The sequence below is a fragment of the Oratosquilla oratoria genome, chromosome 7, assembly GCF_046742065.1.
Source record: "Oratosquilla oratoria isolate Oo_2021 chromosome 7, ASM4674206v1, whole genome shotgun sequence".
Lineage (NCBI taxonomy): Eukaryota > Metazoa > Arthropoda > Malacostraca > Stomatopoda > Squillidae > Oratosquilla > Oratosquilla oratoria.
In genome coordinates this window covers 82,020,931-82,030,930 of record NC_134783.1, presented here as the reverse complement: position 1 = coordinate 82,030,930, position 10,000 = coordinate 82,020,931, and the positions used below count along the sequence as shown (strand labels likewise).

At 42.6% G+C, this 10,000-nt stretch overlaps 1 protein-coding gene across 3 annotated transcripts in view; it reads left to right on the top strand.

Annotated features, from left to right (window-relative positions):
* Positions 1–10,000, top strand: part of LOC143027230 (uncharacterized) — a 494,887-nt gene that overhangs the window by 282,695 nt on the left and 202,192 nt on the right. Inside the window, exon 2 of one of the 3 annotated variants that reach the window (XM_076188450.1) lies at positions 4,146–4,614. The exons of the other annotated variants lie outside the window; for them this stretch is intronic. The gene's annotated coding sequence lies outside the window, so the exon portion shown is untranslated. The remainder of the gene's footprint in view (positions 1–4,145; positions 4,615–10,000) is intronic. 3 annotated transcript variants of the gene reach the window in all.

The window sequence follows — 10,000 nt, the reverse complement described above, 5'->3', positions numbered from 1 at the left end:
TTAAATAAAACTAATAGTCAGCTGCAGAATGTGGAATGAAATATTAATGGTGTATTTTACTTATGCGTGAATGATATTTTGACGCAGTCCGAAGGGATTTCTCCTCGTCTTCTCTTTTTCTGTACGAGGGAACGGAGAAGGGAATCGCCGATGAAGTAAAGCGGCCTTGCTGTGGATGTACTGTGACTTGCTACATTGCTTCTAACCCAGGGCAGTGGGCGGGATACGGGGATGACCCGTCATCCATGAGGAGCTAAGATAAGAGGGGGAAAGGGTGGTGGAGGGGAGTGGAGTGGGTGGGTGTGGGCACGTGGCTTTGACTTGGCTACCTCCCCTATAAGAGGGAAAAACTCTTGGTATATATATATATATATATATATATATATATATATATATATATATATATATATATATATATATATATATATATATATACACATAATTTACTGACATGGCATGCATGGTATCGCAGAGGTTCTGATGTGATATGAATAAAACCGTTTGGCATTATCCAGCTTAAAATCTTGATGTGTCCCATTTGGGATTTTTAACTCAAAGGGTTTGCAGTGATGGTTCATTTGAATTAGTTAATCAGTCCGTAACTGTCGTTAACTCGAACAGATTAGTTCAATGTTCCAGTTAGGATGTTTAAACCATAAAATGTGTCGGTAGATGAATTTTTATGTAGTCAAGATTACAGGGGTTTTCATGACACCTCTACGACTCATAACTGCAAATTATTATTTTAAAGGTAAAGAGAGTAGTCTCTGCTCGTAAAAGAATATTGATCTACAGTCAACTTTCACTATATCCTTCGTCTCTGCCACCTACATTCAGTCCTTACCACCCCATACGACTTTTTTTCATTTTTCTTTAGTGTCGTATGGTCTTTGGCACCTGGCGCTTGGATTATGTTGCCCAATTTCATCAGCGTTCTTTCACTGACGGTTCCCATCCATGTCATGCTTCGGCGGTCGGTATACCTGCGCGCGGTTTGTTTACTTTCCCGTGCATGCACCACTCACGTGCGCGGCTGAGTGCGTGCGTGAGTGTGTGTCGTCGCGTCGTTTGTCGTTGACGTCTCACGCATGATTCCTTTCGTCTGTTTCCTCTCAACTTTCCTCGGGTTTCCTTGTAAGTGTGATCACATGTGGCCAAGGGCGACCGCAGGAATTTTTGCAAGGGGGTGGGGGGTAAAATCAAATATATACATATAAGGTTAATGGGTTAATGTTACAGGGATAATATATCAAGGCACTCACTTAAAATTATCCGCATAGGCATATATTTACAATATCTACATGAATTACCTTTTGACTTTCATCAATCATACACTGGTATTCTATAACTTAAAAATCAAACGATATTATACGTGACAACCGGCTGTGTTTCAAACACACACTGGATTTCTAGGAAGGGGGTGCCACTGGGTCCCCCTTCTCCTCCCCACCCATGAATGTGGCTCAACTGTTAAATTAATTTGAGAACCTTTCCGTGGAGATCATAGGATGATCATTTCTTCCTGCATCGTTGATGCATAGAGGCACCAGAATTGTCTTTTTAAATTGTTTTTTTGTAAATTTAATTTATAGTTGAGGAACGCACATTTTACAGAACATTCTCCATATTCCTTCTGTATTTTACCAATTCCAATATTGTGTATTTATGGAGTTCAGCCTTCGATGTGTACATTTCTTACGATATAGGTATACTATAATACGAGACTATGATGAGGTTTGTGGACAAAGGGAAAATCAATGTCAAAGGAGCTTAGCTTCCCGTTTCTCGGAAATAGGTTACGTTTATTTTTTCATCGATAAACTATACAAAGCCCATGAGGCTCAGTATTATCTTTAATTATTTTCCTCGGGCTAATATTAGACATTTTTTGTTGATCAAATGAGTTGATCTTCTTCCTCCTGAGTGGGTTAAGGGCAGTCAGCATCTTCGACCGTGATTATGCAGCAGAATCGAGGTACCAAATATGGCGGCGACGGCGGAGACGACCTCTCACTTCAGAGGCCAATTACTCTTGTCTTTTCGAATTTACGGTCAACAGCTGTTGCCCTCCTGGATGAGAACTCGTATCATCAATATATTACGATCTATGAGTACACCATGAACACATCACATATCCATTCCCTTGCTTAAGGAGAACAATAGGTTTGTAGTGTCAGTGGAAGCTTTTCAAGCGCGGCTCGAACTCGCGAGCTTAAAGGTCAGATATCAACAGATATACCATTCACTAAAAATAATCGAAAAAGTACTTTTTAAAAGCATACAAATAAAGTTTTTACCTATTACAGAAGAATTTATTCAGAAAATTCACTTTTAATTGCGCCTCGCATACCACTTTTCCGAAGTCCAGATATTCAGAATAACAATATTGTTTGTTTGGCAACTGTGACGTCACGAACGCGGAATTCCCCGAACCTTTCCCGAAGCGCACGGGCGGAATGTTTCGAATAGCAGACGACGCAATGAAATGAAGACAAAACTGTTTTTTGCCAAATTTGATAAGATGTAGATGGTGGAATTATATAGAATACTGTCAGTATGTTTTTTTATGTACATTAAACTGTAAATACAAAAAGTTATGGAAGTCTTGATATCTGACCTTTAAAGGTCAGATATCAAGCCTTCAATAACTCGGGAAAGGTTCGGGGAATTCCGCGTTCGTGACGTCACAGTTGCCAAACAAACAATATTGTTATTCTGAATATCTAGACTTCGGAAAAGTGGTATGCGAGGCGCAATTAAAAGTGAATTTTCTGAATAAATTCTTCTGTAATAGGTAAAAACTTTATTTGTATGCTTTTAAAAAGTACTTTTTCGAGCAATACGATGATTTTTAGCGAATGGTATATCTGTTGATATCTGACCTTTAAGGGCACTCACCATCTTCGACCGTGATTATGTACCAGAATCGAGACGACCAATCACTTCAGAGGCCAATTACTCTTGTCTTTTCGAATTTACGATCAACAGCTGTTGCCCTCCTGGATGAGAACTCGTATCATCAAAATATTACGATCTATGAGTAATACTGTCACCATGAACACATCACATATCCATTCCCTTGCTTAAGGGGAACAATAGGTTTGTAGTGTCAGTAAACGCTTTTCAGGCGCGGCTCGAACTCGCGAGCTTAAGCATGGGACCTCGAAAGGGTAACCACCCTTTAATACGGTGACAGACATCTGCATAGCCTACTGTACTTGGTTAAGGTCAGTATCAAATGTTTTCAACAGCCAGGGGTAAGTCACCGCATTGAGAAGATGAAGACTATCTCGATAGAATCCGTTCGTTTCGATAACGTTCCGAAAACAGAAGAAGACCATTGGGATCAATTGTAGGATTTTCCGCCCCCACACTAATTAGCTGTAGAATCTCCACCCAACTTCATTCAATGATAGACTCCCCCCCCTCCCCCACTGATCAACTGTTGAATATCCACCCAACTAACATAGGTTATGTATCACGGGCCATGATCAGTTGTGGAATGTCGCCACTCCAGCAACATTCAGTTGTACAATCTCCACCACAAGCACGTGTGTGGGGCAAATTCTACAAATTGATCCGATCATTACCAGGCATTCATCAAGAAAAGCAGTAGAGTTCGTCATGGTGGCGGAGTGGACACGGGCTCCCCTCTGCTAAATAAAGTCGATATACAGAACCTCGTATGTAAATCCTCTGTAGCAGTGACTGGGGTTGAGGGCCAAGGACGTCCTGTACATGACAGTACCCCGGATGAACGTCAAGTGATATGACGAAGTAGGAAGGGAGGGAAGAAGGAGGCACTGGTGAACCGAAAGCAGAACTCGGGTATTCTCCACATTATTGTTTCCTTGCATTCTTCTACTGCGTCGTAACCGTTCTTGGGAAGGGTCTACGTGCTATGCCATTGTATGTGTCACCACAGAAGTGGGGATGGGTCAGAATGGGCGGAAGTTCTATTTTTGTCGCTTGCAGTGGCTGGTCGTGACAGTGGGAGAGACTGTTCTGTGTAACTTGGTATAACTTATTTTTGTTCGGAGAGAACTTTTTGTTTTTGTGTACACAACTGCCGTAATGTGCCGCTGGGAAAAAGCGTAAAAGGGAAAGCGTCCAAGAATCAAATACATGTGTTTGTGTCTCAACAGGAAGTATAAAAAAACTCCCCATCATGTAAGGGCTCGAGCTAAGGTCAAGGCTCAGTGAGAAAGACACTTTTAAAAGTGCACGACAAGTCCAAACCCTGCGGCTTTTTATTCACATTAGCACTTCGCAATTTACACTCGCTGGTCACGTTCGGGCACTGTCGCACTCTTGTGCTGCAGTGCTCTCAAGATATGTCCCACCACGCATCTCAGAAACAAGGAAGCAGTGTCCATGTGCAGTGACAAAGTACCTGTAAAGAAAACTGTCATATTCGCCCAAACGCGCGTCAGTATGTTATACGTTGTGTTTTGGCTTAAAAGTGGCATTGTTCTTTACTTTGGTTAATATTAACTGAATTGAAGGGGAACGCCTTTTGCACTGGACTGGAAAAGTGGGGCATGGTTTTTGTTGCACTGGCCTACAAAATATCCAGTCAAGGAGCTACTCAAACGTGACTCAAGCATCAGTATGGTAAGTACAATCTTTTCTTCTTCTGCACGGGGGTGGGTGATTGGTGGTCAGTTCTGCTGTAGACCTTGCAGAGACTAAGTCATTATTGTTTAGTGATCTTGGGTGTAACCCTCATCAGTTGTAGGTAACCTCGAGACATTCTAAATTTATTCTCAATTTGTGCATTTGAAGTAACTAGATGGTAAATTTATAGAATAATGTATTGTGCGTTAAAAAGTAATTCCTTGAAAACTAAATTTAATTATATTTTTGTGATCTGAAGTTTGGAAATAACTTTACGTTTGGGAACTTGTGTGGTTTTCTAATAAATGAACGATACACAAGGGAGAGCGTGGTGATTTTTAAGAACATGATGATCACAAGGTTTTCCCACATTGGTCTTCTGTGCGTATTTACCGGCGGCCTTTCCTCCCATATAAGGATAGGGAAAGGCCGAGCCAAAGCGTGCCCTTACTCTTCGCCGGAGAAAAAAGGAAGAAAAGAAAAGAAAAAAGGAAGAAAAGAATAGATGAAAAAGGAATCCTCAGGTCACTCGCCCCGTCCCATCGTGTCCCATGCGTGTTATAAAAATCGCGAATGGGACACGATGACGTCATTCGTATTCCCCTTACGCCCCCTTAGTATTAGGGAAGAGGAGGTAAATTCCTAGGAGTGGCAAAGATTCCAGAACAACTGTGGAAATGAACAAGAGTAAAGCCTTAAAACCCACCGATAGTGGGAACAAGTAAACAATTGTACACAATGATACTATATAGTTTCGCATTATCCGAAGGATTAAAATCCGCGCAGGAAGGCCTCTCAGAGCACTAACCTGCCCCCCCCCCAAAAAAAAAAAAAAAGAAGAAGAAGAAGGAAATCTTAACAGTGGCACGGGTGTGAATGGAACTTTGTTTCTAAACATGAATGCTGCGAGACTCTGGCCCTTAAGGGTGCCATTTAAAGTCCGCTACGTATTGAATGCATTTAACTAGGCCTTTAGTACCACATTATGGGAATGTGTTTCTAGAAAAAAACATGTGTATATATGTGTATATATATATATATATATATATATATATATATATATATATATATATATATACAGTATATATACTGTATATATAATGTGGGTGACTTCCAACGAAAGCATTTTCTAGTGCTGAGCTAGTATTAGGAGTGCCGGAAGGACGACAACATCTAGTCCCGTGTTTGAGGACAGCAGCTTGTATCCAGAATAGCACTGGCGGGGCTACTTCGTCCTCACGTGTACGAAATCTTGTAGCCATGACGAAGCGGCTTCATTGCCAAAACTGGCGACACGAATGTTCGCCTAAGCCTTGTCCGCCCGCCCGCCCGCCCTGTTCCATGCATGCATGTCCGGGGCTTCCAGCACCAGGACCACACCACACACAACTTTCTTTCAATCTATTTTTGTCCCACATTCCTACGTCCACTCCTTTCGCCATCTGAATCCACCCTACTCCTGTTCCTCCACACGCCTTTATGCCCTACACAATCAATATTATTGTGCAATATTCCGTATTGTACAATATTATTGACGGTGTAGGGTCGGCATTGAAGAATGACAATATATTGAAGACATCAAATGTACAGGCTAAACACGTGTGCCTCTTCAATACCATCAATACACTGCCAATGATATTGAACAATACGGAATATTGCGCAATAATATTTATATTGTAGGGCCGGCTTATGAATGACCCTGCACCTCTACATCCTCATCCCAGCTTCATATCCTCCATTTGCATCTACCATTCCTCTTCCTCGACTCTTGTGAAAGTACGTATATCCCCACTCCCTTTATCTCTGTCTAACTAGACACCTTTCAATTGACACCCTCATTACTGCCACCCTACCCCTCCCCTTCCCCCTCCCCCTCCCCCTCCCAGCCGCACTCCGGCCTTACGCTCCCCCCGTCCCCCCACACCCTTTGCCCCCCCCCCCCTTCCTTCCTTCCATCCTTCCTCTCCTTTGCCTCTTGCACCGACCGCCCCACGAAGCATCCTATCAACAAGGTCCTCTTTGGATTAGGGTCAAGTGTACCTCAGCCGCCTAGAGGAACCCAGACTATATTTTCAGGGTCGTCGTCGTCGTCGTCGTCTTCATCATCATCATCATCATCATCATCATCATCATCATCATCATCATCATCATCATCATCATCATCATCATCATCATCATCATCATCATCATCATCATCATCATCATCATCATCATCATCATCATCATCACCATCACCATCACCATCACCATCACCATCACCATCGTCGTCGTCGTCGTCGTCGTCGTCGTCGTCGTCGTTACTGTTATTATCATTACTGTATATTTTTTGCTGTTATAGCTCTTTTTATTGTTGTTAATATTATTATTAATGATATTGTTAATTGTTATAATTATTATGGTCATTGACGATCATAGCATTCCCCCCCTTCTCTCTCTCTCTCTCTCTCTCTCTCTCTCTCTCTCTCCCCCTCCCTCCCTCCCTCCCTCCCTCCCTCCCCTCCCTTCTCTCTATCGCTGTCTCTGTATAATTAGACTAATCTTCCACTTGAAGAGAAATGCTAATCATTATTATCCTCAAGCATTCCTCCTTTCCACTGTCATTCTTAAATTTTTCCTTCCTTTGTACCTCAGTGACTCAACCTCCTCGGCTCTATAGTAATTCTCTCTCTCTCTCTCTCTCTCTCTCTCTCTCTCTCTCTCTCTCTCTCTCTCTCTCTCTCTCTCTCTCTCTCTCTCTCTCTCTCTCTCTCTCTTAAAGTTTAAAAGAAAAAAGAGGAATATATATATATGTATATATATATATATAATATATATATATATAGTGTGTGTGTGTGTGTATGTATGTTATTAGAGTATAGTTATAAAAGAGGCAGCAAATTATGCGTGCCAGGCTTCTTTGAGATTCCAGAATTCTTTCGGTCGGACGATGGAGTGGGCTTTCCAGTGTCTTTCTGGTTTGCGTGCTGACCTCCGCGCTTCTCTTCTCAACTGACAGAAGTGAAGTCATCATTTCTGATTCGCTGGATTTGACGGACTTTCAGGACGGGCTTTGGTGCTCTCAACAGCTGCATAAAATTGTCTGGCATAAGATAAAAAAGAATATACAACTTGTGTCATCGTGGAGAAGAGGAAAGATCATATTGTAGACGCTTGAGGCGCTCTTCAAGAAAGCCGTGCCAGGCTCGTTCTTCTGCACCGAGTTTGAGTCTGGGTCGTGTTCGGTTAGATTCCTCAGACTGAAGACTCCAGTGTGAGTGAGCCACAGTATATCTTCGTCCAGTTTTTCTTATCCAGTCCGCCTTTGATCCACGAATGGCTACAGGGTTCTGGGGTTGGGATATTTATCATTTCAGTGATGTGACGGGCAGAGGGTAGGAAGAACAAACAGCAGCAGGCCCACTGGCCTACTTGGGACCCTGAGGACGGAAATGGGAAAAAGCGTGACGAGTGCATTTTTTTTTTATTCATGTATATTTACATTTATTATTTAACTTTATGTAATTTAGTTTCTAATACGTCCTGGTAAAGATTATTGAGCCCTTTTCTTAGTTTATCTTGGTGTGGATCCTCCATGTTCCTCTTATTGGAACGACAGTAGATCATGTATGGACCAGGGTGCTTGCATGACGCTAGCGTTGGCTCGGATTTTATCTTACTCGATTCACCTCGCCTGTATATTGCTTTGTGTGTTTTTTTTTTTATTTTATTCGCCAAGAAATTGAGCGTGTTCTCATTTGTAAACTTTGAAACTGTGTACTTGAAAATTGAGAAAGAAAAGAACATTTTTGTTTGACGTTGCATTGGTGGCCGGGACGACTGTTGAAGTCTCTTTCGGTTTTCCTTCGTCGGTCTTCTGTTTGCCGAGCGGAGCAAAGCTGCTCAATAAAATTGCTCCGCCTTTCCTACAACATAATCTGGCCTGTGGGCCGTGGAAGTGGAGGAAGTAGGGGGGAGAGGGGAAGAGAGGAAGGTGAGGAAGAGAGTAGTGGTGGTGGTGGTGGTGGTGGCGGCGGCGATTCATGGCCAACCCTCCTTCGTCTTCGTCTTCTTCACCATCTTCTTCGTCTTCGTCGTCTTTTCGTCTTCTATGTCATCTTCGTCTGCTTTGTCTTCTTCCTGGTCTTCTTCGTCGTCTTCGTCCTGTTCTTCGTCATCCTCTCCGCGACTCGTCGTCCTCCCCCTCCCCCTCCTTCATATTTTATTTGTTGTTGTTGTTGTTGTTGTTATGCCTCTTCTTCGTCTTCTTCGTTCTTGTTCTTCGCCTTGTTCTTCGTCTTCTTCTTCGTCCTGTTCTTCGTCTTGTTGTTGTTGTTGGTGTTCTTCGTATTCTCCTCCTCCTCCTTCTTCTTCTTCTTCGTATTCTTCTTCTTCTTCTTCTTCTTCTTCGTATTCTCCTTTTTATTCTTCTTCTTCTTCGTATTCTCCTTTTTATTCTTCGTGTTCTATCTCCTCTTTGTATTCTTCTTTGTATTCTTCTTCGTATTCTTCTGCTTCAGTCTCGTTCCCCTTGCCTCTTGCATCTTGCCTCGTCCCTTTTGCCTCTCGCTCCTTGCCTTTGCAGAGCCGGGAGCCAGCCGACCAGGAATGACCAAACTCGTGTCCATCTGGAGCCCAAAATAGTCCCCCAAGTGGTCCATGGAGTTGGCAGTTCCCCGGCTGCTCCGAAACTGCTGCAATGGGAGGCAGAACAAGAGGAAACTGTCGACATTGTGGGGGGGAAAGTTTTCTGGTTTTACATTTCCATGATGCACACCTGTACTCCCTTGTGGCAGCATTACTCCTTGCCGGTGTTTACGAGGAAGTTTAAGAGTTTGTGAAAACTAAACTTGGTTGAATTAGTAGTCAAGGAACATTGCTTGGTTCAAAATACAGAATACATAATCGGACTTGGATAAGACTTACGATCTTAAGCAACACTTGCCATCTATACGAGTTCTCGTATACCATATCTCGTATACCATACCAATAAGCTTTTTTCCCCCCTTAATAGGGAGATAGCCAGCCAAGGGATGTACCCACCCCCACCCATCCCATTCCAATCCCCTTTTAAAAAAGGGAAACATTTGGGTGACCGGAGGGAGTGGGGTGGGTGGGGGGGTGTATGCCTCGGCCGGCTACCTACCTTACAGTATATGGGGTAAGAGGGCTGTGGTGTGTAGATAGATATAGATAGTAAATGTTGCATGAGCTCTATATTAAGAGTATTTCACTTATTTCTTAGGTAAAATACTTTTAGTACAAATTGTTCCAGTGCATGAAATGTATCAACATAAGAGATCTCTCGATACAAGGGAACCTAAACTTACCAGAAACATAGACCGACTCTGTTGACTTAAGCAAATGGGGTGAATGCATTAGAATACACATATGAATGTTACGAAGA